Genomic DNA, 27,772 nt, shown 5'->3' with positions numbered 1-27,772 from the left:
CTATCACAGCCTCCACCAAACTGAGTCCAGCACAACTAGATGGCTCCCAGCTACCACCACCAAATGCTCTCACTGGGATCACAATAGAGGGTCCCAGACAGGGCTGGAGAAAAATGTAGGACAAAAAAAGACCATATTTACTGGTCTGAATGAGACTGGAGAAACCCTGAGAATATGGCCCTGAGACACCCTTTCATCTCTGTAATGCAGTCACTGCTGAGGTTCACCCTTCAGCCAAAGATTAGACAGGCCCATAAAACAAAAGGATACTGAAGGGGCACAACAACTTAGGGGCAAGGAAGAGAAGGCAAGAGGGGACAGGAAAGCTGGCAATAGGGAACCCAAGGTTGAGAAGGGAGAGTGTTGACATGTCATGGGGTTGATAACAAAAGTCACAAAACAATATGTGTACTTAACTGTTTAATGAGAACCTAGTTTGTTCTGTAAACTTTCATCTAAGGTACAATAATTAAAAGAAAAGAAAAGAAATAGTGATACAGACTACAATGTGGATGAATCTCAAAAATGTTATATCATTAAAAAAAAAAAAAACCCAGCGCCGTCCAGTCGATTCCGACTCATGGCCACCCTATATGACAGAGTAGAACTGCCCCGTATAGTTTCCAAGGAGCGCCTGGCGGATTCGAAATGCCGACCCTTTGACTAGCAGCGGTAGCAGTTAAGCACTAGGTCACCAAGGTTTCCATTATATCATTATGTAAAGTAAAAGAAGCAAGAATCAAAACAAAACATTATCTCTCTTTCTCTCTCTCCACACCCTCATCCCACTTCCCATACTTGTTTCCAATCTATTTCTATTTAACATATTTTTTATATGTCTATGATATAAGCCCTATAAGGGCAGAGTTCGTGAATATCTTGATTGCCATTGCATTCTTAGTGTACAGTGCCAGGTCCACAGTAGTCACTCAATATCTCCATTAAATTAATGTATAAACACAAACAAATATTCGTTTAACCCATAAGGGGCCTCAGCCCTAATGGCTATCAAATTATGAAAGTAAAAACTGTGACGGCAGTGCTAAATAGTCAAACCTGATACTGGAAAAAAAAAAAAAAAAAACCTTCCTTAGCATAGGCAGTGGGTGGAAAAAAGGACCGCAGATGCAAGAATACTTTGGAAAAAGAGGAGGAGAAACCTGCAAAGAAGAAAATGAAGAAGGAAGAAGAAAAAGAGGGAGAATTCCTTAATATAAAGAAGAAAAAATGTTTACTACTTAAAAGAAAGAGATCATTGCTTTGTATGGAGCTAGATAATAGTGAACCTATCAAAACAGAATGGACAAACCCCTACATAAGGAAAAGCATACAAATACCTCTGAGATTTGAAATTTTGATCTCTCAGTCCCTGAAGCAGAAGCATAACAAGGGGGAGGAGTCTTTTTCTACTGCCACAACTTCAAAGGAATTGGATACAGTCATTCCTTCCCTTCAAGAAGATTAGAAGTATCTGCACATTGACTTCCATTCATTCAATTAAGGATAATTATTGACCTTTTGTTGTCCTTAGATAATCACTTGATTAAATGTGATGATGATGTGGTCCCTGACCCTAAGGAGTTGAGAATGGAGGAGGCCAGAAGGTAAATGCATCAAAATGCACAAGACTGCTAATTGGGAGAAACACTAACACTTCTCTGGACTTGCCAGCTGTAGGGTGAAGCCATTTTTCAAGATATGGAATTTAGGAAAAGAGCACAATAGAAAAAAAATGTTATTTTCACTTTGCACATTTTGGTATTAAGGTGCTTTCTGGATTTTTCAGGGGAAGGCATTCTGGACTTATAGATACAACTTGCAATACACAGATAACACAATCTTGCTTGCTGAAAGTGAAGAGGACTTGAAGCACTTAATGATGAAGATCAAAGGCTACAGGCTTCAGTATGGACTACACCTCAACATAAAGAAAACAAAAACCCTCACAACTGGACCAATAAGCAACGTCATGATAAATGGAGGAAAATATTGAAATTGTCAAGAATTTCATTTTTCTTGGACCCACAATCAAAGCCCATGGAAGCAACAGTCAAGAAATCAAATAATGTATTCCACTGGGCAAAACTGCTGCAAAAGACCCCTTTCAAGTGTTAAAAAGCAAAGATGTCACTTTGAGGACTAAGGTGTGCCTGACCCAAGCCATGGTATTTTCAGTTGCCTCATATCCATGCCAAAGCTGGACAACGACAAAGAATTGATGCCTTTGAATTATGGTCTTGGTAATATTGGATATACCACTGACTGCCAAAAGAAGGAACAAATCTGTCTTGGAAGAAGTACAGTCAGAATGTTTCTTAGAAGCAAGGATAGTAAGATTCTGCCTTCTGTACTTTCGACATGTTAGCAGGAGGACAAGTGCATAGAGCAAGATATCATGCTTGGTAAAGCGGAGGGGGAGCAAATATTTGAGGAAAGAGATGGGTTGACACAGTGGTAGCAACAATTATGAGGATGGGTCCGGACTGGGAGATGTTTCCTTCTGCTGTTCATAGGGTTACTATGAGTCCAAACAGACTCAAGGGCACCTAACAACGCTTAACAGATTGATGGTTAGAAAGGCAGGGCTGGGTATAGAAAGTGAAGAGAGAGAGACTGACTAACAGCAGATTTATGGCACTTATAAACATGAGTAGAACAAGATGTCCGAGAGAGACTATGTAGAGTGGCCTCTGCAAGAAACAAACCTAGCGAGGAAGAGAATGAAGACAAAAGTTCATCCTGAGACTGTCCGTGGAGTGGTTTAAAAAAAGAAGAAGAAGAAGAAGAAAAGCAGGCATTTGGACGGGGAGTAGATCTTGGAGAAGACTGACCAGAAAAGGAGGAACCTGAGAGCTGAAAACTGTATCATTTAGTCTAGAATTCAGTTAACTTTCTTGAGCGTAGCCTCAAGAAAAGAAAAGGATCCAGTTTAAAGATTATAGAAATGGTGGAGTTAACAGAATGGACTTTATACTAACCAAAAAAAAAAAAAAAGCTTTTCAAAGAACTACATAAAATGGGTATCGTATTTCCTGGTGTATCATAAACACGAAGGTAGATAGCCTGGGGGTGTAGCTCAGTGGTAGAGCGCATGCTTTGCATGTATGAGGTCCCGGGTTCGATCCCCGGCATCTCCACGGGTACTGTGCCTTTTTGATCTCCAATACGCTTTCTGCTGTAAATTTTTGATCTCCAACAAGCTTTCTACCGGAACATCGACTATATGGAATTGGCTCTCCTGCTTTTCCACTTTTTGTTATCCCTCCCCCCAACACCACCACTACCACTAATTTCTTGCTCGACTGAAATGTAAACATGGCTGCTACGACAGCAAAAGGAAAAAATAAGAGAAGAACAATCTTAGCCACATCCCCTAATGCCATCACCTAGTCTACCATTTTGCAATACTACCGAAAAGAAACAAGACAAACGAAAAGAAACCCAGTAGGGTTTCTCATGAGGAACCTGTACATTGATCAAGAGGCAGTTGTTTGGATAGTACAACGGGACATTGCATGGTTTAAAGTCAGGAAAAGCGTGCGTCAGAGTTGTATTCTTTCACCATACTTTTTAATGTTTGCTGAGCAAATAATCTAAGAAGCGGGACTCTGAAAAAGAATGGGGCATCAAGATTGGAGGAAGACTCATTAACAACCTGTGTTATCTATTATAAGAACTCAAGAAATAGTTTAAACACAGAAGAAAATATTCTTTGATGGTTAGGAGGGGAGGGAGGGAAAGGGGTATTCACTAATTAGATGGTAGACAAGAACTACTTTAGGTGACGGGAAAGACAACACACAATACAGGAGAGGTCAGCACAACTGGACTAAACCAAAAGCAAAGATGTTTCCTGAATACAACCGAATGCTTCGAAGCCAGAGTAGCAGGGGCCGGAGTCTGGGGGCCATGGTTTCAGGGGACATCTAGGGCAATAAAAAAAAAGGTCAATGGGCATAACAAAATCTATTAAGAAAATATCCTGCATCCCACTTCGGTGAATGGCGGCTGGGGTCTTAAATGTTAGCAAGCAGCCATCTAAGATGCATCAATTGGTCTCAACCCACCTGGATCAAAGGAAAATGAAGAACACCAAAGACACAAGGTAATTATGAGCCCAAGAGACAGAAAGGGCCACATAAACCAGAGACTACATCAGCCTGAGACCAGAAGAACTAGGCGGTGCCTGGCTACAACCGATGACTGCCCTGACACGGAACACAACAGAGAATCCCTGATGGAGCAGGAGAGCAGTAGGATGCAGACCTCTAATTCTTGTAAAAAGACCAGACTTAATGGTCTGACTGAGACTAGAAGGACGCTGGGGGTCATGGTCCCCAGACCTTCTGTTAGCCTAAGACTGGAACCATTCCTGAAGCCAACTCTCCAGACAGGGCTTGGACTGGACTACAAGACAGAAAATAATCCTGGTAGGAGTGATCTTCTTGGCTCCAGTAGACACACAAGATTATGTGGGCAGGTTCTGTCTGGAGGGGAGATGAGAAGGCAGAGGGAGACAAGAGCTGGCTGAATGCACATGGGGAATACAGGGTGGAGAGGAGGAGTGTGCTGTTTCATTAGGGGGAGAGCAACTAGGAGTACATAACAAGGTGCACATAAATTTTTATATTAAAAATAAAACCTGTGTATGCAGGTTACACAACTTCGCATGCTGCAAGTGAAGACTTGAAGCACTTACTGATGAAGATCAAAGACCACTGCCTTCAGTATGGATTACACCTCAACATAAAGAAAACAAAAATCCTCAAAACTGGAACAATAAGCAACATCATGATAAACAAAGAAAAGATTGGAGTTGTCAAGGATTTCACTTTACTTGGACCCACAATCAACACCCATGGAAACAGCAGACAAGGAATCAAAAGATGCATTGCATTGGGCAAATAAGCTGCAAAAGACCTCTTTAAAGTGTTAAAAAGCAAAGATGTCACCTTGAGGACTAAGTTGCCCCTGACCCAAGCCAGGGTGTTTTTAAACGCCTCACATGCATGTGAAAGCTGGACAATGAATAAGAAGACCGAACTTTTTTTTTTTTTTTTAATAATTTTTATTGAGCTTTAAGTGAACGTTTAAATATCAAGTCAGTCTGTCACATATAAGCTTATATACACCTTACTCCATACTCCCACTTACTCTCCCCCTAATGAGTCAGCCCTTCCAGACTCTCCTTTCGTGACAATTTTGCCAGTTTCTAACCCTCTCTACTCTCCCATCTCCCCTCCAGACAAGGAAATGCCAACACAGTCTCAAGTGTCCACCTGATACAAGTAGCCCACTCTTCATCAGCATCTCTCTCCTACCCATTGTCCAGTCCCTTCCACGTCTGATGAGTTGTCTTCGGGAATGGTTCCTGTCCTGGGCCAACAGAAGGTTTGGGGACCATGACCGCTGGGATTCCTCCAGGCTCAGTCAGACCATTAAGTCTGGTCTTTTTATGAGAATTTGGGGTCTGCATCCCACTGATCTCCTGCTCCCTCAGGGGTTCTCTGTTGTGTTCCCTGTCAGGGCAGTCATCGGTTGTGGCCGGGCACCATCTAGTTCTTCTGGTCTCAGGATGATGTAAGTCTCTGGTTCCTGTGGCCTTTTCTGTCTCTTGGGCTCATAGTTATCGTGTGACCTTGGTGTTCTTCATTCTCCTTTGATCCAGGTGGGTTGAGACCAATTGATGCATCTTAGATGGCAGCTTGTTAGCATTTAAGACTCCAGACGCCACATTTCAAAGTGGGAAGCAGAATGTTTTCATAATAGAATTATTTTGCCAATTGACTTAGAAGTGCCCTTAAGCCATAGTCCCCAAACCCCTGCCCTTGCTCCGCTGACCTTTGAAGCATTCAGTTTATCCTGGAAACTTCTTTGCTTTTGGTCCAGTCCAGTTGAGCTGACCTTCTGTGTATAGAGTATTGTCCTTCCCTTCACCTAAAGCAGTTCCTATCTACTAACGAATCAGTAAATAACCCTCTCCCACCCTAGCTCCTTCCCCCCCTCCTAACCACAAAAGTATGTGTTCTTCTCAGTTTATACTATTTCTCAAGATCTTATAATAGTGGTCTTACACAATATTTGTCCTTTTGCCTCTGACTCATTTCACTCAGCAGAATGTCTTCCAGGTTCCTCCATGTTATGAAATGTTTCATAGAATTGTCACTGTTCTTTATCGATGCGTAGTATTCCATTGTGTGAATATACCACAATTTATTTACCCATTCATCCGTTAATGGACACCTTGGTTGCTTCCAGCTTTTTGCTATTGCAAACAGAGCTGCAATAAACATGGGTGTGCATATATCTGTTTGGGTGAAGGCTCTTATTTCTCTAGGGTATATTCCAAGGAGTGGGATTTCTGGGTTGTATGGTAGTTCTATTTCTAACTGTTTAAGATAATGCCAGATAGATTTCTAAAGTGGTTGTACCATTTGACATTCCCACCAGCAGTGTATAAGAGTTCCAATCTCTCCGCAGCCTCTCCAACATTTATTCTTTTGTGTTTTTTGGATTAATGCCAGCCTTGTTGGAGTGAGATGGAATCTCATCGTAGTTTTAATTTGCATTTCTCTAATGGCTAATGATCGAGAGCATTTTTCTCATGTATCTGTTAGCTGCCTGAATATCTTCTTTAGTGAAGTGCGTGTTCATATCCTTCGCCCATTTTTTGATTGGGTTGTCTTTTTGTGGTTGAGTTTTAACAGACTCATATAGATTTTAGAGATCAGGCACTGGTCGGAGATGTCATAGCTGAAAATTCTTTCCCAATCTGTAGGGGAAGACCGAACTTTTTTGACGCCTTTGAGTTGTGGCGTTGGAGAAGAATGTTGAATATACCAAGGACTGCCAAAAGAACAAACAAATCTGTCTTGGCAGAAGTACAACCAGAATGCTCCTTAGAAGCAAGAATGGTGAGGCTACATCTCACGTACTTTGGACATGTTATCAGGAGGGATCAGTCCGTAGAGATGGACATTGAGTTTGGAGAAGTAGAGGGTCATCAATGAAGAGAAAGACCCTCAATGAAATGGATTGACACAGTGGCTGCAATAATGGGCTCAAGCATAACAACTATGAGGATGGTGTAGGACTGGGCAGTGTTTCGTTCTGTTGCACATAGGGTCACTAAGAGTCAGATCTGACTCAACAGCAACTAACAACAACACCAAGCTATAAGAAAGCTCAGACTTTCACCATGGAGAGAGAAAGACTAAGATAAAGCCATATAGAGTGGCACTGATAACGCTAGTGACATGAGTGAAGACTTCTTGAACCTTTGAGCTTAATCCAGCTACTAGCTGAATGCAGAGCAGTAAACAATCCCAGTTGATATCTGAGGAGCAGAAATGTCCAGCCATGCCCTGCCCAAATTTCTGACCCAGAGAATTGCCAGCAAATGAAATGGGTGGTTTTTTAAAGCGACTAAATTTTGGAATAGTTTGATATATAACATTAGATACTAAAACAGTCCCAGATTAGCAAAGGTTACAGATGGGCGAGGAGAGATTATACTCTACCAATTTAGCAATTACAGCAAGAGCACTTCATGAAATTTAATCAAGGTGAATATATGTCTAAATTTCCAGGCCGCCTCTACAGTTACTCATCTCGTTGTATTTCATTTTCCATCAAATATAGTTAACTGATTCTTTTTTATCTTTTCTCCCCACTATGACCTAAACTTTCTGACGAAGTGTGCATGCCACTCCTTGTATTTTTCTGCACCATCTCTTGTGTCTTGCTAGCAGTTTTATAGGCAGAGAGAAAGGAAGTCGAAAGGAAGAGACCTGGAGACAGGGTAGTCCAACCTGGGACTCTCCCTTGTGGTGGAATGGAACCACTCTGGTAGCCTGTAGATGAGTAGAACTTTGAGTGGGCTGATTGGACTGGGAAACAGGAATAGGACCTTACAGTCTAGCAATTTGGTTGTTTTTCTCATGGCCTAGCTGCAAAAAAAAAAAAAAAAAAAAGGATTCGGTCTAGTATTTTCTGAACTGAAAACCAAAACCCATTGCTGTCAAGTCGATTTCAACTCATAGTGACCCCAAAGGACAGAGTAGAGCTGCCTCCATAGGGTTTCAAAGGATCACCTGGTGAATCCAAACTGCCAACCGTTTTGGTTAGCAGCCATAACTCTTGGCCACTACGCCAACAGAGTTTCTTTTTCTGAAACAGCAAAGTTAAATACAGTAGAGCAGACTTGATGCTACTAACTATTAAGCCCTAGAATACCCAGAAACCAGAGTGGTTACCAGTTACAGAGAAATTACTGAAGTATAGAGGATTTCCTGGTTGTATAGCTTAGTGGTAGAGCACAGCCTAAACATGCAAGAAAGGCCAGCTAATCCCAGGCTCCTTCATTATTGTTTTTTCTTTTCCCTTCAGTGCTGTATTTCAATAACATATCTATCTTCTCTTCATTATTAAAATGCCTTTAATCACTTTTATTCCCTGCTCACATCCGAAATAAATCTATCATCCAACTGATTGCCTCTAGAACTGATCTGTCTCGACTCTGTGGCCTGGCTGCTACCAGCCTGACTGCATCAGCCCAAGTAAGACAAGGAGGAATGACAGGGAGAGAAAGACCTGGCTTACTCAAGATCTCCAAAAAGGGGAGGAACACATATGCCACCACCACATAAGTGAGTCCATATTTCTTTAGTTCCATTTCACAGTTTACTGAGGAACAGGAAAGAAAAAAGAAGGACAGAAAGAAAAGAAAAATTAAGAGGCTAAGAGAAGGGTATCTCTCAAGGAATGCAGTGTTTTCCAAACTCCAAAGTGCCAGTGAAGGTAGAGACGTGGTCGACATTTGGGAAAGCTCTCAAGGAAAGGTCTAGACAAAAAGGTCTGTAAGTTTTGTCAAAACAATTCTTGTTCCTGCAGCAAGTCCCCCAACAACAAACACTCTCCTGCACTCGCTTTCTCAAGGAGATTTTCTAGAAATCTAAGGCAAGGAGAATTGGAATTACTCTTCTTCCACCTTCCTCGTCTTTCCCAATAAACACTTTTGCTCAGTATATTTTTCAGCCTTTAAATGAAAAACTGCCTGAAATAGTTCCATCAATATCATATGGAGAGTCCTGATAAAGAAGTAGCGTTAGGCTTTAGACTGAAAACGGAGATCTACAAGTTGAGCTGAAGGCAGCCCAGCGAGAGAACAGCCAGCCGTTACATCTCCTCTTTCCTGGACAATTCAACCCTATCTGCTTTGCAGTATTGAGGACCCGTGTTCATTCTCCTACCTGGGGGGTGGGGGGTGGGAAACAGTTATTTAAAATTGATGGAATCTTGTAAAAGTTTTCGGTTGTTCGTTTGCTTTTTTCCTAAACTCCTTTGTGTACACCATCCTCAAACAAGGTCTATAGGTGGAAGTGTGAAACCAGAACTGAAAGCAACCGCAGAACGTGTGAGGTGTGAGCCAGCCCTGAGTCGGCTGGAAAGTGAATGCTGGCGGGGCATCTGACGCAACTTGATACGGAGTGCAACTCTTCGGTTCAGCTACAGCTGACGACTTCCTCTGGACTTCCTCAGGCACTTCATTTGAGCTAGTATGGCTGGAGATTTGTGTTGGAAATCTGTGATTTTCCTGGTGGAGTCAAGTAACTTTCACCCAGTTTCCTGGCGAGTAGACTTTAGAGCAGACTAATAAATTCTACTCTGTGCTATAGGGTCTCCATGTGTTCGAATCTACTCGACGGCAAAGGCTTTTTTGTTTTTGCTTTTTTTTTTTAACAGGAATGGGAAGGTCCCAGGATCACAAAAGTGTCATTGGGACTGCAATCCAGTTGCCCTTCTCCGTATGAAGCCGCTAGAGTGCATCCAGTTTAGAAAAGTCGCAAAGGGTGAGATTAAATCCAGCGGATTTTCTCCAACTACCTTTTTTTTTTTTTTTTACCAGAAAACAAAACCAATAGAAAACACAGCTGAAAATTTATAAATGTTTCCAAAGATCAAAACAACTAGTTCGGGGGTGTAGCTCAGTGGTAGAGCGCGTGCTTCGCATGTACGAAGTCCCGGGTTCAATCCCCGGTGCCTCCAGCTGGGTTTTTCCTAACCTCATTCTTTCCATGTTATTCCTCCTCCTGCTCTTTACGTACATTTTGACATTTTTTCCTGCTCACATTAAAGAAAAAAAAATAGTACAATGACTTGCTTTTAACAGTATCCCATTCCTCCATCGAGGGCGTAGGTGCAATCCAAGGGACAGGCAGAGGCAGAGGGAAGAGGAATTGAAGAGAAGAAAAGAAGGAACCACACCCATCAGAATCTTCTCCACCCGAAGTATGAGGTCTGCAACCACATTAATGGACCCCTTAACTAAGTTCCGTTTGGCAGTATCATTAAAGAGCAGGACAGAAAAAGAAGATCGGAAATGAGAGGGAAAAAAAAAAAAGCTGCTCCGCCAAAAACTTTACGTGCTTCCTTAGTTTTATGAACGTTCGGTAGTCTAAGGCAGAAGACTGGTTGGCCAACTCGTTTCTTGTCTGCTCTCCCTCAGTTGCCGCCCCGGAGAATTGGATCCAAGAAGCAGAGGTGCTGGATCCTGGGTCCCAAGATTTTCTGAGTGAATAAGTGGGTAGACTTTGGACAAAGGTACTGGGGCACTTAGCTAAACCTTTGCCACACGAACATTTAAAACATAATTTGGAAGACTGAAGAAAGCCAGCTCTCAGGTGCTCCGGGATCGCCTAGATGAGCCAGCATTCCACCAACAGATATTCAAGGTTCCATCCCGAGTTTCCGAAGCAGGTATTTTTGGTCCATATGAACTCGAAGTTCATAGGAGGTTTACACACAATACATCCACCGACTCCCCAGTACCCCCTAAGCCATAACACTAAACTGAAGTAAAATCCCAGGAGCAATGCTGTCTAGTAGCTTTCGATAGAGGGTTTAAATTTCTTACTTTCTTTATTTCCTCATTGAACTTCAGTTTTTGTTCTAAAATCTTTAAGTGAATTCATAACAGCTAGTGTAACACGGGGGGACCCTGGTAGCGTAGTAGTTAAGTGCTGCGGCTGCTAATTAAAAGATCGGCAGTTCTTAATCCGCAAGGAGCTCCTTGGAAACTCTATGGGGCAGTTCTACTCTGTCCTATACGACGGTAACGGGTTTGGTTTTTTTTTTCGGTTTAAGGTAACGCGGAGCCCTGGTGGCGAACTGGTTAAAGAGCTTGGTTGCTGATCCTGGGAAAACCTATGGGGCATTTCTACCCTGTCTTATAGGGTCGTTATAGAGGGCATCGACTTGACGGCAATGGCTCCTATAAGGAAACATGGGCCTATGACTTAGTAGGGTAAAGCACCTGGCTTGTAAACAGGAGATCCTGAGTTTGACTCTCAGTAGGGCTTAAAGCTTTTGAAGCACTGGTTGCACAGTGCTTAAGGGCTCAGCTGCAAAGCAAAGAGTTGGCAGTTTGAATTCACCAGCTGCTCCTTGGGAACATTGCGGTGCAGTTCTCTCTGTCCAATAAAGTTGCTATGAGTTGGAATCCACTGAGCCACCACAGATCTTTTTTTTTTTTTAAAGTAACACCACTTGTCTGTCAGTTTGTCTACTGTGGTGTCTTGTGTGTTGCTATGATGCTGGAAGCTATGCCACCGGTTTTTCAAATATCACTAAGATCAACCTTTGTGGACAGGTTTCAGCCGAGCTTCCAGACCAATCCAGACTAGTAAGAAAGGCCTGGTGATCTACTTCCAGAAATTAGTCAATGAAAACCTTATGAATCAGAACAGAAAACTGTTCTACCCCCTTGCTTTGGACATGTCACCAGAAGGAATCAATTGCTAGAGCAGGACATCATGGTTAGTGAAGTAGAGGGCTGCTGAAAGTGTGGGAGATCCTCAATGAGATGGATTGACACAACAGATACAATAATGAACTTGAACATGTGGTGATTTCAAAGATGTTGTACGTAAGGTCGCCATGAATCTGAGTCTAATTGAAAGCTTAGGCATGTAACAAAAACAACAAGGTAACACCTTACCGAAGGTGCCAGAGGGAGATGGGGCCAAAGATGTTTGGGTGGGTGTGATGGTTAAGGTTGTGTGTCAACTTGTCTGGGCCATGATTTTCAGTGGTTTGGCAGTTATGAAGTAATTTGGCAGTTGTATAATGATGTAAATCACTTTCTTGGTGAGATCTGATATAGTGTGATCCCCTCCATGATGGGATCTGCTGTGAGAAGCCAATTAATTGAAAGGGAGTTTCCTTGGGGGTGTGGCCTGCATCCAATGTATATGGACTTTCTGACAAAGCTCAATAGCTTTTGCCTTTCTCTGGATCCTGCATTCTGCTTGTCAGCATCTGACCTCCTGTTCTTGGGACTTCAGCTAGCAGCCTGCCATCCTACCCCCTGATCTTGCGTTCGCCATCCCCTGCAGCTACAAGTGTCAAGAGAAGCCTCCAGTCTGACACCTGACACACAGATTCGGGACTTGCCAGCCTCTACAACCACTTGACTCCCACGTGTCCGTCAGTTTGTCGTACTGTGGGGGCTTGTGTGTTGCTGTGATGCTGGAAACTATGCCACCAGTATTCAGATACCAGCAGGGTCACCCATGGAGGACAAGTTTCAGCTGAGCTTCCAGACTAAGACAGACTAGGAAGAAGGACCCAGCAGTCTACTTCTGAAAAGCATTAGCCAGTGAAAACTTTATGAATAGCAGTGGAACATTGTCTGATATAGTGCTGGAAGACGAGCCCCCCAGGTTGGAAGGCACTCAAAAAATGACTGGGGAAGAGCTCAAAGTAGAGTTGACCTTAATGACATGGATGGAGTAAAGCTTTTGGGACCTTCATTTGCTGATGTGGCATGACTCAAAATGAGAAGAAACAGCTGCAAATATCCATTAATAATCAGAACCTGGAATGTATGAAGTATGAATCTAGGAATATTGGAAATCATCAAAAATGAAATGGAACGCATAAACATTGATATCCTAGGCATTAGTGAGCTGAAACGAACTGGTATTGCCCATTTTGAATCGGACTATCATATAGTCTACTATGCAGGGAATGACAACTCGAAGAGGAGTGGTGTTGCATTCATCGCCAAAAAGAATGTTTTAAGATCTATACTGAAGTACAACGCTGTCAGTGATAGGAAAATATCCATACGCCTACAAGGAAGACCAGTTAATACGACTATTATTCAAACTTACGCACCAACCACTAGGGCCAAAGATGAAGAAATAGAAGATTTTTATCAGCTGCTGCAGTCTGAAATTGATCAAACATGCAATCAAGATGCATTGAAAATTACTGGTGATTGGAATGCGGACATTGAAAACAAAGAAGAAGGATCAGTAGTTGGAAAATATGGCCTTGGTGATAGAAACAATGCCAGAGATCGAATGATAGAATTTTACAAGACCAATGACTTCCTCATTGCAGATACCTTCTTTGGCCAACGTAAATGGCGACAATGCACATGGGTCTTGCCAGATGGAACACACAGAAATCAAATTGACTCAAAGAGACGATGGAAAAGCTCAGTATGATCAGTCAGAACAAGGCCAGGGGAACAGATCTTCATTTGCTCATATGCAAGTTCAAGCTGAAACTGAAGAAAATCAGAGCAAGTCCACGAGAGCCAAAATATGACCTTGAGTATATCCCACCTGAATTTAGAGACCATCTCAAGAATAGATTTGACACATTGAACACTAGTGACTGAAGACCAGACGAGTTGTGGAATGACATCAAAGACATCATCCATGAAGAAAGCAAGAGGTCACTGAAAAGACAGGAAAGAAAGAAAAGACCAAGGTGGATGTCAGAGGAGACTCTGAAACTTGCTCTTGAGCGTTGAGCAGCTAAAGCACAAGGGAGAATCAATGAAGTAAAAGAACTGAACAGAAGATTTCAAAGGGCCTCTCAAGAAGACAAAGTAAGGTATTACAGTGTCATGTGCAAAGAGCTAGGGATGGAAAACCAAAAGGGAAGAACACGCTCGGCATTTCTCAAGCTGAAAGAACTGAAGAAAAAATTCAAGCCTCGAGTTGCAATAGTGAAGGATTCCATGGAGAAAATATTAAATGAAGCAGGAAGCATCAAAAGAAGATGGAAGGAATACACAGTCATTATACCAAAAAGAATTAGTCGATATTCAACCATTTCAAGAGGTGGCATATGATCAGGAACCGATGGTACTGAAGGAAGAAGTCCAAGCTGCTCTGAAGGCATTGGTGAAAAACAAGGCTTCAGGAATTGATGGAATATCAACTGAGATGTTTCAACAAACAGATGCAATGCTGGAGGTGCTCACTTGTCTATGCCAAGAAATATGGAAGACAGCTTTCTGGCCAACTGACTGGAAGAGATCCATATTTATGCCTATTCCCAAGGAAGGTGATCCAACCGAATGTGGAAATTATAGAACAATATCATTAATATCACACACAAGCAAAATTCTGCTGAAGATCGTTCAAAAACGGCTGCAGCAGTATATCCACAGGGAACTGCCAGAACTTCAGGCTGGTTTCAGAAGAGGACATGGAACCAGGGCTATCATTGCTGATGTCAGATGGATCCTGGCTAACAGCAGAGAATACCAGAAGGATGTTTACCTGTGTTCTATAGATTATGCAAAGGCATTTGACTGTGTGGATCTTAACAAACTATGGGTAACACTGTGAAGAATGGGAATTCCAGAACACTTAATTGTGCTCATGAGGAATCTTTACATAGATCAAGAGGAAGTTGTTCAGACAGAACAAGGGGATACTGATTGGTTTAAAGTCAGGAAAGGTGTGGGTCAGGGTTGTGTTCTTTCACCATACCTATTTAATCTGTGTGCTGAACAAATAATACGAGAAGCTGGATTGTATGAAGAAGAACGGGGCATCAAGATAGGAGAAAGATTCATTAACAATCTGCGTTATGCAGATGACACAACCTTGCTTGCTGAAAGTGAAGAGGACTTGAAGCACTTATTAATGAAGATCGAAGACCACAGCCTTTAGTATGGATTGCACCTCAACATAAAGAAAACAAAAATCCTCACAATTGGACCAATGAGCAACATCATGATAAATGGAGAAAAGATTGAAATTGTCAAGGATTTTATTTTACTTGGATCCACAATGAACACCAATGGAAGCAGCAGTCAAGAAATCAAAAGACGCATTGCATTGGACAAATCTGCTGCGAATGACCTCTTCAAAGTGTTGAAGAGCAAAGATGTCACCCTGAAGACTAAGGTGCGCCTGACCCAACCCATGGTATTTTCAATCGCATCTTATGCATGTGAAAGCTGGACAATGAATAAGGAAGACTGAAGAAGAGTTGACGCCTTTGAATTGTGGTGTTGGCGAAGAGTATTAAATATATCGCGGACTGCCAAAAGAACGAACAAATCTGTCTTGGAAAAAGTGCGGCCAGAGTGCTCCTTAGAGGCGAGGATGGCGAGACTGTGTCTCACATACTTTGGAGATGTTGTCAGGAGGGACCAGTCCCTGGAGAAGGACATCATGCTTGGCAGAGTACAGGGTCCGCGGAAAAGAGGAAGACCCTCAATGAGGTGGATAGACACAGTGGCTGCAACAATGAGCTCAAGCATAACAACGATTGTAAGGATGGCGCAGGACCGGGCAGTGTTTCATTCTCTTGTGCATAGGGTCGCTATGATTCGAACCAAGTCGACGGCACCTAACAGCAACAACACAACCACTTGAGCCAGTTCCTTGAGATAAATCTTTTTCTCCCTCTCAGTCTCTCTCTGTATACACACACACACACACACACACCCTTCACTGGTTTTGCTTCTCTAGAGAACCCAACCTAAGACATTTGGTATTTAGAGTGGGCTGCCTCCAGGCACTTATTGGTAGAGCTAAAGAGCTTTGTAACAGTTGCCAGAGCAGGGCTGGCTGTGAGCTGGCCCAAGAGGCCTGAGGGGCCAAAAGGCCTGAGGAACCAGGAAGCAGAAGTAGAAGAAACAAGGAACTTGGGAAGCAGAACTGCTTTAGAGTCAAAGGGTAGGGCCACCATCCTGGGGTCTCAAAATGTGGAACCATGGCCTCTGGAGTTTCAAAGTGTGAGTCCATAGCCCCCTAGTTTTCAAAAAGTTAGGTCTTCATCAACTCAGTTACTGAGTGTGAGGCTGCCATTCACAAGAGCCAGGGGGATGGGGCCAGATCCCCTGCCCAAAGTTGAGGGGGCAGGGCTGCCATGCCCAAGGAGCAGAAGAACAGAGCCTGTTGGAGCTGAGGGGGTAGGGTTGCCACCCAGATGGACTAGGAAAACAGAGCCTCCCAAATGTGAGGAGGCAGAGTTGCCATTCCAGTGGGCTTGGAAGGGTAGTTGAAGCCCAAGACTGAGGGGTCTCTACCCAGAATTCATAGAGTGCCAAACACCCAGAGTAAAAGGCAGGGCCATTGCCTTAATGGTCTCAGACAACAGAGGATTGTTTTCAAGCCTTGAGAGCTAATGTAACACATTCTGCTGACTTGTTTGATGCCTACTACCCTTTCTTTCCCTCCAATTTCTCCCATTTGTAATGGAAATGTCTACCTTGTGCTTGTTCCACCACTCCATTGTACTTGGGAAGCAGATAACTTATATTCTAGATTTCACAGATACAGAGGAATTTTTGGAATTTGGAGTTGGAGTTGATTTAAGACTTTTGGAGTAAAGTGATAGGATGAATGTGTTTTACATCCAGCAAGGATATGAATTTGGGGAGGGGCAAAGGGTGAAATGTTATGGATTGAATTGTGTCCTTCAAAAATGTGTGTCAACTTGGCTAGACCGTGATTCCCAGTATTGTGTGTTTGTCCACTGTTTTGTGAGATGATGTCATTATCCCATGTGCTGTAAATCCTAACCTCTATGATGTTAATGAGGCAGGCTTAGAGAGAGTTATGTTAATGAGGCAGGTCTCAATCTATAGGACTAGTTTGTATTTTGAGTAAATCTCTTTTGCGATATAAAAGAAAGAAGCAAATAAAAAGAAGAGGGAATTCATACTGCCAAGAAAGAAGCACTGGGAGCAGAGTGCGTCCTTTGGATGTGGGGTCCCTGTGAAAATTGATGACAAGGACCTTTCCCCATAACCAAAAGAGAGAAAACCTTCCCCTGGAGCTGGTGCCCTGAATTCAGACTTCTAGCCTCCTAGACTCGACGGCACTGGGTTTGTTGGGTTAGCCTCCTAGATTGTGAAATAATAAATATTGTTCGGTGTATTTCTGTTACAGCAGCACTAGATAACTAAGACAATGGGGAATAAGAATAGTTATATAAGTTGCTTATATTTCCAAAAAAGAAACACCTGTTAAGGAGTCAAAAAAAACTATAGTCTATCATTTTTCTACATAGTGCTTTCTGTACAAGTCGTGTGTTTGGGGAATGTACAAAAATCAGTTCCATTCTCTCACCCCCCAAAGCCTTTGCATATTGCCACTTACAAAAGTTTAAAAATATGAAGTCGAAATTTAAAAGATGATCTCATATTTCCAGCCTCAGGCAAAACTAAAGTATCCTCATTTTAATTCCCTCAAGAAACACAACAGATAGTGGAGATCAAGCACAAGGTCAGCCTTTAATTGGATACAAATAGAGATCTCCAACTTACTAGGAATTTTTTTTTTTAATTTGAACATTGTTTTTAGAATACCACTTTAATTTATAGTTTTTGAATGTATCTCTTTGAATAGATCTTTTAGTCGTATAACAATATATATACTTATCACAGTGTAGCGGTATCATCATTTTACCAGTTCAAGTTAAGTTTAGCAACTTTCCCTCCTTTTTTTCTCCCCATTACCTTCCCTCATTTATAACGTAATTGTTTTAACTATTTCCTCCTCTACATACACTTAGAATCACATAAGATAGTGTTATACTTTGTGCTTCAACCTTCAGACATAATTTGCAAGCTCAAGAGGAGAAGGAAAGCTTATTGTAGTTACTCCTGTTTTTGCTTATCGTGTTCTTTCTTCATTCTTGATGTTCCAAGATTTCTTCTTTTATTATTTCCATTCTTTTTGGAGAACTTAACTTTAGCCATTATTTTAGGATAGGTCTGCTGGTGGCAAATTCTCTTAGCTTTCTTTTGTCTGAGAATATGTTGATCTCTCCTTCATTCCCAAAAGTTTTTTTTTTTTTTTTGATTGCAGTTTTTTTTCTTTAAGCACTTTAAAAATGTGCTACTTCCTTCTGGCCTCCAGAGAATGATATCTCTGTCATTTGAATTGTTTTTTCCATACAGGTAAGTTGCTATTTCTCTCAGTGCTTTCAAGATCTTTTTGTTTTTAGAGTTCAGAGGTTTTAATTGACTTTTTGTTGCTGTTGTTGTGTCATTCAACTGACAGAGGAACCTCTCCTCCAAAAACCACATAAAAAATCCAGATCTCCAAGTCAGCAGTCTCTATAGAATTTCACATTTGGATATTCCAGCGTTTAGAGAACAACTTTACAAGGCTGTCACTTAGGGTTGAGAAATTCATCATGCAAACATCCACACCTGCAAAGCAAAAAGTAAACACAATTTCAGTAAAGGTACAAGCATAGCTACATGAACCTCTTTCTGTATTTTTGCATTCAGTGAAAGAGATTACATCTTTTCCAGCTCCCCAAATCCAAAACATCCCTAAATCCTGATCTTATCTTTCTCCCTACTGTCTCCTACTTTTCATCCTCCATACGTTCTTCCTCTGAATTACCGAAAGGGTTATCCTTCTGCTTGGAAATGGACAGGGGCTGCTGTTAACTGCTGTCAAATAGATTACAATTCTTGGTGACCCCATGTATGCAGAATACAACTGCTCAATTGTGTTTTCAGGGCTTGCTTTCACCTTTCCGACGCAGATTGCCAGGCCTGTCTTCTGAGGCCTTTCTGGGTGGGTTCAAACCACCAACCTTGTGGCTAGTAACTGAACGCCTAAGCCTTTGCCCTTTCTCTTCTGTCCTTGTTCCATTCGATTATTGTTGACCGAACAACAGGAAGAGAGGTCAAGAAGTCTGTAGTATTTATCTTTTTGTTTTTGTGACTAGTGCTACAACGAACGTGAGTGTGCACCTGTGTACTTGTGTGATGGCTCTTATTTCTCTAGGATATATTCCTAGGAGTGGGATTACTTGATAATATCTCTAGCTTTTTAAGGAGTCACCCTATTTTTTCCATAGTGTTGTACAATTTTATATTCCCACCAGTAGTGCATAAGAATTCCAATCTCCCTGAAACCTCTCCTACATTTGTTATTTTCTGATATTTGTTCTTTTGTTTGTTTTTTTTTTTTAGTGCCAGTATTGTCAGAGTGAGATGGTATCTCATTGTAGTTTTAACTTGCATTTCTCTAACAGCTAAAGATCACAACTATTTCCTCATGTGTCTGTTAGCCACCTGAATGTTTTCTTTGGTAAACTGCTCATATTCTTTGTCCAATTTTTTAATTGGATTATTTTTTGTTGTCGTTGAGGTGTTGAAGTATTTTGCAGATTATGGAGAACAGATCCTTGTCAGATAAGTCCTAGCCAAAATTTTTTTCCCAGTCTGTAGGTTCTTTTTTTTTTTACTATTTTGGTGAAGTCTTTTGATAAGCCTCAGTGTTTAATTTTTAGGAGCTCCCAGATACCTAGTTTATGTTCTGGTGTTTGTGCATTGTTAGTTATGACTTGTATTTATCTCGTGTATTAGGGCTCCTAGCATTGCCCCTATTTTTTCTTCCAAGATCTTTATCATTTTAGGTTTTGAATTTAGGTCTTTGATCTATTTTGAGTTAGTTTTTGTGTATGGCTCATCAACAGATGAATGAATAAATAAAATATGATATATACACACACAGTGGAATAGTATGCAATGACAAAGAACAATGATGAATACACAAAACATCTTACAATACGGATGAATCTGGAGGGCATTACACTGAGTGAAATAAGTCAATCACAAAAGGACAAATATTGTATGAGACCACTATTACAAGAACTCCAGAAAAGGTTTACACAGAGAAGAAAAAAATCTTTAATGGTTATAAGGGCGAGGAGTGTGGGGAGGGGAAATCACTAACTAAGTAGTAGACAAGTGTCTATTTTGGTGAAGGGAAGGGCACCACAGAATATAGGGGAAGTCAGTACAACTTGATGAAGGGAAAGTCATAGAAGTTTCCTAAACACATCCAAATGTCCTGTGGGACCGAGTTGCTGGGGCTGAGGGCTGGTGACCACAGTCTTGGGTGACATAAGTCAACTGGCATAACAGTTCATAGTGACTCTACACTCTATTTTGGTGAATAGCATCTGAGGTCTTAAAGCTTTCCAGTGGCCATCTAGGAAACATCTGTAGGTCTCATCTCATCCATAGAAAAGGAGAATGAAGAAAACCAAAGACACAAGGAAAATATTAGCCCAAAGGACTAAAGGACCACATGAACCAGAGCCTCCACCAGCCTAAGCCCAGAAAAATGAGATGGTGCCAGACTACCACCACCCACCCCTCTGACAGGGATCACAACAGAAAGTCCTGGACAGAGAGGGAGAAAAATGTAGACCAAAATTCCAATTAAAGAAAAAAGACCAGATTTACTGATATAACAGAGACTGTAGGAATTCCTGAGACTATGGCCCCTGGACACCCTGCTAACTCAAAACTACTGAAATCACTCTCAAAGCCCACTTTTCAGACAAACATTAGACAGGCTTATAGAACAAACAGTAACACACTTGAGGAATGTGTTTCTTAGTTCAATCAAATATACAGACCAAATGGGCAACTCCTGCCCAAAGCAAGAGGAGAAGGAAGGAAGGGACAGGAACTGGACGAATGGGCACAAGGGAGCCTGGGGCGTAAAGGGGTAGAATGCTGTCACATTGTGGGGATTGCAACCAATGTCATGAAACAATGTGCATAAATTTTTGAATGAGAAACTAACTTGAATATAAACTTCCACCTAAAGCACAATAAATTAAGAAATAAAAGAAGAAGAGGAAATCTATAGTAAATGTCGGCATGAGTTTCTCTAAGGGGAAGCTGAATCTCAATAGAATTTTAAGAGAAATAAACCAAGTACTACGAAGAACGCCTGAGCAGGGACTTGAACCCTGGACCCTCAGATTAAAAGTCTGATGCTCTACCGACTGAGCTACCCAGGCACCCTGGCCGTCGCGCTTTGAGTAACTAGAGTAGACTTTGTGTAGGCCAATTAGTTTTACGTCTCATGGTCTATCTCCCAAATAATAACAACAACAAAAAATCGTTGCTGTCCAGTCGATTCCGATACATTGTGAACCTGTAGGACAGAGCAGAACTACCTCATAGGTTTCCAAAAGAGTTGGAACTGCCAACTTTTTGTTTATCAGCCAAATTCTTAACCACTGCACCACCAGGGCTCCGCCCAAATAACCAAACCCACTGCAGTCCAGTCAGTTCCGACTCATAGCGACCCTATAGAACAGAGTAGAACTGCCCCATAGGGTTTCCACTACGCCACCAGGGTTTCCACTTCACAAATAAAATAGCTTCCTTTTAATTCTTCTTGCCAAGAAGATGCTGTTTCAAAGACATATTAAACACTAGGAGATTTTAGCTTCCTTCTGTTTTGTGTTCTGTCGCCTTAGAATTTCAGAAACAGAGGTTGGTTTCAGATCACGTTGTTAGACCCAGAGGGGTTCATTTTTGCCTATTGTTGTGATTTTATTCTTTTGTTTCTTATTTGTCCACCTGCATCAATTTTTCTTGAAGCAACTCTGATGCTACTTTTCTCCGTATCCCTCTACACTCTCTTGTAGCTCTTGCAGCCTTGCAAGTCAAGAGAAAAGTGTTTAAAGAGTGAAAACTTGAAGACCGTCGAGAGCGTTCCATAATGGTGGAGATGCAATGTGCCTGGGTTTAATCTTCTTCATCTCTATGCTTGTTTATGCTCATGATGCAACTTCTCTGCCATCTCTGAGCCACTCCTTCTTTTCATGTTCTTTTTCCTCTTCCCCCTCTTATTCCTCCTCCCCTTCCTTTTCCTGTTCCTCCTTCATGTCTTTATTGACTGATTGCTGCTCCCTTCAAAGGAAAAAGGTAACTATCTTGATGAATTAGTGTACATTTAGGACATACCATCCAGAATACGACCTAAGATAGTTCGTGAGTTTTGACCTAAACATGGAGAAAATGCTGTAGAGTGGATTTGGAAAGAAATATGGAAGTGTTGGGGTGAAGGAAAGACTAACTTCTCTGAGGAGAAAAGAAAGCGCGGGACATGAGAAAAGACTTTTTTTTATTTCTTCCAAATAACTCGGCACTTTTCCAAGAAACCAGGACTATGTGAAAACTGAGAGAATTTGTAATTGCTTTACTTTAGGAATTTGTCGATATCATCTCCTACCCTACCAATATACAAGGCATAGTTGGGGGTGGGTGGCACAAAATCAACGTGGGTTTTTTTGTGGATCAATTCTCAGGGGAACTAGGGAAAGACTTCTAGGAAAAATACCTGGGAGTTATTTCAATGAGACAAGCTATTTTGGCCTTCTCTCCATTTGAGGTAGCTTGGAAGTCACCAGACTGCACCTTAGATAGCGAAGCCACTCCCTCAGGGACGTTTGCGGCCTAATACTTCGTCCTACTTTCGCGTGCGATGATTCTCCTACTTGTTGGTAGAGGATCAAGTTGCGAAAACCTATGTTATGAATGGATTATAATAAAATATTTTCCTGGCGTTAAAAACAGACATTTCTGAAAAGGGGAGCTCTTGCCGTCTTATCTTTGAGAAGGAAAATGTCCGAACATACCAACTCCTGGAGCTCCTTCTCGTCATGCTGTAGTCTGCACTCATTCATTGCAGAGTTTCGTTCTTGGCTCATATTTCTGTACCCAATCGAGTCATCATTATCAGTGACTTAGACGAGAGCACCCTCGAAGAAATAAGTCACTTGTCACATCTCACAGTTCATTAATTCTAAGCAACGTTTTTAGAGGTTTCAGGTAATATTTAATTCCTTTTTTGAATGTTGTTCAAATTTTCTCGAATTGCAAAGTTAAAAGTTTGAAAATAAAAACCTAACGCTCCCATGTCAATACTTTCACTTACTTTCTTTTACGGTGGAACTACGGTAGTGGCCGCGTGGCCTAATGGATAAGGCATCTGATTCCGGATCAGAAGATTGAGGGTTCGAGTCCCTTCGTGGTCGTTTGTTTCTTGTTGCTCAACAAGTGGAAGCTTTTTTAATTGACTTCCAGGCGCTGGTTTCTGAGGTGTTGCAGGACGGAAAAAGCGCTATAGGCTTAATCTCTTCTTTCACAAATCAATAATTAACAGTAAAGAGGTTTTGGAAACCTAAAATGGGCCAAGTCTCGAAAAGACTGGAGAGCAAATCTGTGTACTCACTAAAGATTATCTTTCTGTCCTCTCTGTTTATTACTTCTTGTAGAGAGCTTTCAAGGTTTCAGTGGGTGTTTATTTCTTTTTTTTAAGATATTGTTGAATCTTACCCTAATTGCAAGGAATTTTGAATCACAAGTTCTCAATATGTTCCTTTCTCCTTACTTTGTATAGATGCCTTATCCATCAATTCCAGGCCCGTCACGGTTACTCCTCCCCCCCACCCCACCCCCCCACCTCGCCGGTTCTCTTCCTATTCCAAATTGCAGGAATGATAGGAGCTATCTGCTTTAACTTCTGGAACCTGACCTATGATGTGGTAGTTACAGTTCTTCTGCCAAAGATCCTACATGGATGCTAGAACTTCATTAAGCCAATAACCAATGAATTCCTAAAATGGGTGCCTTCCTAAAAGGGTTGTGAGCAAGACTGGGAAATTGATAATAATATTATTGATTTAGTTACTGTCTAATTGCATTTATGGAAACCCTGGTGGCATAGTGGTTAAGAGCTACACCTGCCAACCAAAGGGTTGGCAATTTGAATCCACCAGGTGCTCCTTGGAAACTCTATGGGGGCAGTTCTAACCTGTCCTGTAGGGTCGCTATGAGTCTGAATTGACTCCATGGCAATGGCTTTTAATTGCATACTTGGTTCTGTCATATAATACACATAGGGCTCGACGCAAGAGGGAAATACTAAATGTGTATGTGTGAGAGAGAGAAAGAAGTGGTATGGAATTAGAAGGAAAGAACTCAAGATTTGCAGGCATACAATCTTGGTTTGTGTCTTAACTCCCATCCATTAATAAATTAGTGAAATAGGGCAAATTGCATATCCTCTCTATACCTGTAAAGCAAGACAATAACCACTATTATTAAAAAGCTTTTGTAAACAATCAAAGGATATCATGTATGCAAATGCAGTCTGTAAAATGCGGAGCATAATATATAACTCCTTGCCTTCAAAACATTTTCCCATGCCCTCACTTCTGAGAATCGTTCCAAAACAGATTGACTTCTATTCTTTCCAGGATCTACAGGGATTATACACACAATTTAAAGGTTTTGAATTTCCTGAAGAGAGCACAGAGAGCATATGTGTGGCTTTTCCTACTAAGTTCAACCTTTAGTATCTCATAAAAATTCTGTAACTTAAGAACTCTTACCATAGTCTCTCCTTTGAGATGTTTGAATAGTGCTTCACATAGCATATTGGACCTTCTCACCAATGATACATAAAATACACTTTTGAAACTTTCAAGTACAACTTGATTTAACAAGAACACATCCCCGCATCCCTCCATATCAGAAACTTACAAGGGTACGTTTGGAATCCAGATTGCTTTAGCCACAATATAACTGACTTCACAGTTACCCCAAAACTATCCTAATTGTGCTTCTCCAGACCCAGAGCCAAATTAATCCCTGCTCTATCATCCTACCTGTACTCAAGTGACTACATATCTTTGCGTCTGATGCCTGTTTAATGCTCTCCTTCAAGGAAACCTTTGCTTTTCTTTACTTTTCTCATGTTCAATTGCTCTGATGATTGCCTTCTGAGTTAGCTAGGAGGCAAGCTCTGTTAGAAAAATGGAGTCCTCCCCCAAATTTTAAGGGGAATTCATAGGATTTCTATGAACATGGAGAGGATTCTTATTGGAACAGAAGTTGGCAAAGAAGAGATACAAGTTATATCACCTGGAAGCTGCTGTTTATTATATCTTCTTAGAAACTCCAGGAAGGTAATGGTAAATGGTATAAACTCCAGAGTCCAAAATCACTCTAGAGGTAAAGCTTATCCCTTGGTTTTCAATGAACACCTTCAAGGAGGTCCAAATCTTCAAATTACAATGGACTCTCTTCATGTCTCACTCTACCTCTGTGCAGTGACCCTCTCCTCTACAAACACATTCTGTATACAAAACTCCTGGGAAGAAATCTTTGTAACATTCTAGCCTCAGGAATCAACATGCTTATCAAACATTAACATGAATTTGCTCCTTAAATTCATAAGTATCCTAAATAAATGAAGTCCTAAATCAAACTCCTATTCCACCCTTCTAAGTCTATCCAATGCCTCCAAAGAAAAAGAAAACCTAACAAGCCGTAAAGCCCAGCCCTCGTTTCCCAAAGTGAAAGAACACAGCAACTGCACGATCCAGAAACTTCGGATCTTCTTAAAAACATTTCACCTTCTATCCTGCTCTTCAAATTTCCAAATCAAAATTGCATCATCCACCTTGAGCTCTCAACCCTGTACCACCCTCTTCAACCCTTAAGCCACTTCTTTGCTCATTCATTTGACAGTAGGACAGAGAATAAGGTTGCTGGGCACATTGAATGAATAGCTCTCAAATAATATTGCAAATCTGACTTTCTATATTCAAAGCCTTGCTCTTCAGGTTCCCATGGAGAAAAGACAGTATATTCCCAGAATTGCTCCAGGAGAAAGCTGGGCTCAGTAGCCTTTTGTGCATGAATTAGAAGTTGGGAAAACCGAAAGTACTTACACCAGAACTGGGTCGTGAATACTAGATCTTCAGGCAGAGACCTGGTGTACTGAGCTTCCCAGGAACTGGTTGGATTCGGTAAGAGTCTATTCAAACCCAAAAATGCTAGGTCATTGCTTAACCTTCCTTCCTCATTCTTTCCCTTGAATATTAAGCCCAAAGACACTAAAAATCAATTGCTGCAAATACAAGATAGTCCAGCCCGAAGCAGTCAGGGGATCCAGGTTCTAAATTCAGCGCTGCTGAATTTAGGGATCCGAACAAAGCGGCTTCCTGTAGCTTTTTCCAAAGCCTCCAATGTCAGCAACTGCTATTCCACAAACACGCAACGACACGGGCACTTTCCAAAATGCTCAGCGATGGAAAGTGCAGCAAAGCCCTCTCAATCACGAAATTTGGACAAAACGAGTCGTGTCTTTTTGTGGGACATACGCTTAGAAAACACTTACTTTAGCCTCTCTCTTCCCCAGGGCCTGGAGAAAGCATAGTAAAGATGTGAACTTGGTCACTTTTTAACTTCGCGCCGGTTCCCATCCTACCCGTCCTTAGAGACCCATTTCCAAACCCTATTCTTCTTCTCTTCTACTATTCCTCTGTTGCTGCTCCTCTCATTCGCTCAGCGTCCTTCTTTCTCCCTCCATAAAACCCGCCACTCTCTCTTATTCATCCCCTCCCTCGAGCCCAATTCTCGTCGCGTTTCAGTTCCCAGACAGGTGTCTTTCTAATATAGTAGTAACTTAAACTATAGATTCCGGGCACATGTCCCCTCCGTCCAAGAAGATTTGGATTTTCTCCATCGCATCTGGATTAACAGTCTCACCACATATTGGCTAAAGGTGGGAAGTGTCTACTTTTTGCGCCTCAGGAACTGGTAAAATTTGCGGACTTCTGTAGGTGGAGGGGAAGTGTATAAAGTGTGTATTTGTTTTGAAGGTTGTTCCCAGTTCATAAAGCGCTTCCTTTGTGCTTTCTTCATTAGGGAAATAATTTGGTCTAAAAGAGAGGCTTTAACGACAGGGGCGTCCACCTTTCTCTTCTCTCTTGTGACTTCCGCCTCTTAAAAACCAGCGCAACAGTAACGCGGAGACAGAGCTATAGCCACGTTTCCAAATCAGATGCTGGACGCAGCCGTTTGCGTGAGCTTGACTGTTTGAGACATGTTCTTGTCGCACTTTGATTCGGTCAAGTACTGTGAATTAATTAACCTCTAGTCTTATCTCCCCACCTGGGTCTTGATTCCCTCGCAGTACTTACAGAACTCCCTTTTGTATTCGCCTGTACTATCTTTTGTGTCTTTCTGCAAGCTTCATAGGCAGAGAAGACTTTTCAAGAAGAAAATCAGAAAACTTAACAGAATGTTCAATCCTAGGGCTCTCCCTCGTGGTGGACTGAAACTGACTGGCGCTCATGCAGTTGGCCAAAAGCAGCCCTTGAAGAAGCCAATGGCTGCTGGAAGATCTCAGAGTCGTTTGGTCTGGAATGTGTTTTATTCCTTCTCGTCCAGGCTGCGAGGCAGGATCCAATCCAGGAACAAGAATTGAATGTAATGAATTTTGACCTGTCAAAGCTTAAGATTTAAATTGCCTGTAGATGAGTCTATAAATTCATAATGAGGATGTAAGAAGGGGGTGTAGCTCAGTGGTAGAGCGCGTGCTTAGCATGCACGAGGTCCTGTGTTCAATCCCCAGCACCTCCATCTGCCTGCTTTTTTTTTTTTTTTTTCTCCGTACTGATTCACAGTTGAATATTGGCAAGTTTGCTTCGGACTTTTCTCACCTTTGTCTTTCAGAATATATACATATGTATTTGGTTTAAAACAACAGAAATTTATTTACTCACAATTTTAAGAGACCAAAAGTCCAAAATTAGCATCACTGAAATCAAGGTGTGGATGGGTAGGGCCACATTGCCTCTGAAGATTCTAAAGGAGAGTTTTTCT

The 27,772-nt window shown here is 41.6% G+C and overlaps 5 non-coding genes and 1 pseudogene across 5 annotated transcripts; 4 read left to right on the top strand and 2 right to left on the bottom strand.

The window, feature by feature from the left end:
• LOC126062099 (etoposide-induced protein 2.4 homolog) overlaps positions 1-27,772 on the bottom strand; it is a 268,050-nt pseudogene that overhangs the window by 238,327 nt on the left and 1,951 nt on the right.
• On the top strand, positions 3,066-3,137 carry TRNAA-UGC (transfer RNA alanine (anticodon UGC)). The gene has a single exon. It is a non-coding gene; the product is annotated as a tRNA-Ala (tRNA).
• Positions 9,976-10,047, top strand: TRNAA-CGC (transfer RNA alanine (anticodon CGC)). The gene has a single exon. It is a non-coding gene; the product is annotated as a tRNA-Ala (tRNA).
• TRNAK-UUU (transfer RNA lysine (anticodon UUU)) lies at positions 21,030-21,102 on the bottom strand. Its single transcript has one exon. It is a non-coding gene; the product is annotated as a tRNA-Lys (tRNA).
• TRNAR-CCG (transfer RNA arginine (anticodon CCG)) lies at positions 23,058-23,130 on the top strand. The gene has a single exon. It is a non-coding gene; the product is annotated as a tRNA-Arg (tRNA).
• On the top strand, positions 27,458-27,529 carry TRNAA-AGC (transfer RNA alanine (anticodon AGC)). Its single transcript has one exon. It is a non-coding gene; the product is annotated as a tRNA-Ala (tRNA).

This window comes from Elephas maximus, chromosome 1 (genome assembly GCF_024166365.1).
Source record: "Elephas maximus indicus isolate mEleMax1 chromosome 1, mEleMax1 primary haplotype, whole genome shotgun sequence".
NCBI lineage: Eukaryota > Metazoa > Chordata > Mammalia > Proboscidea > Elephantidae > Elephas > Elephas maximus.
Note: the sequence above shows the minus strand (reverse complement) of the source record. Positions and strands in the feature narration are given on the sequence as shown.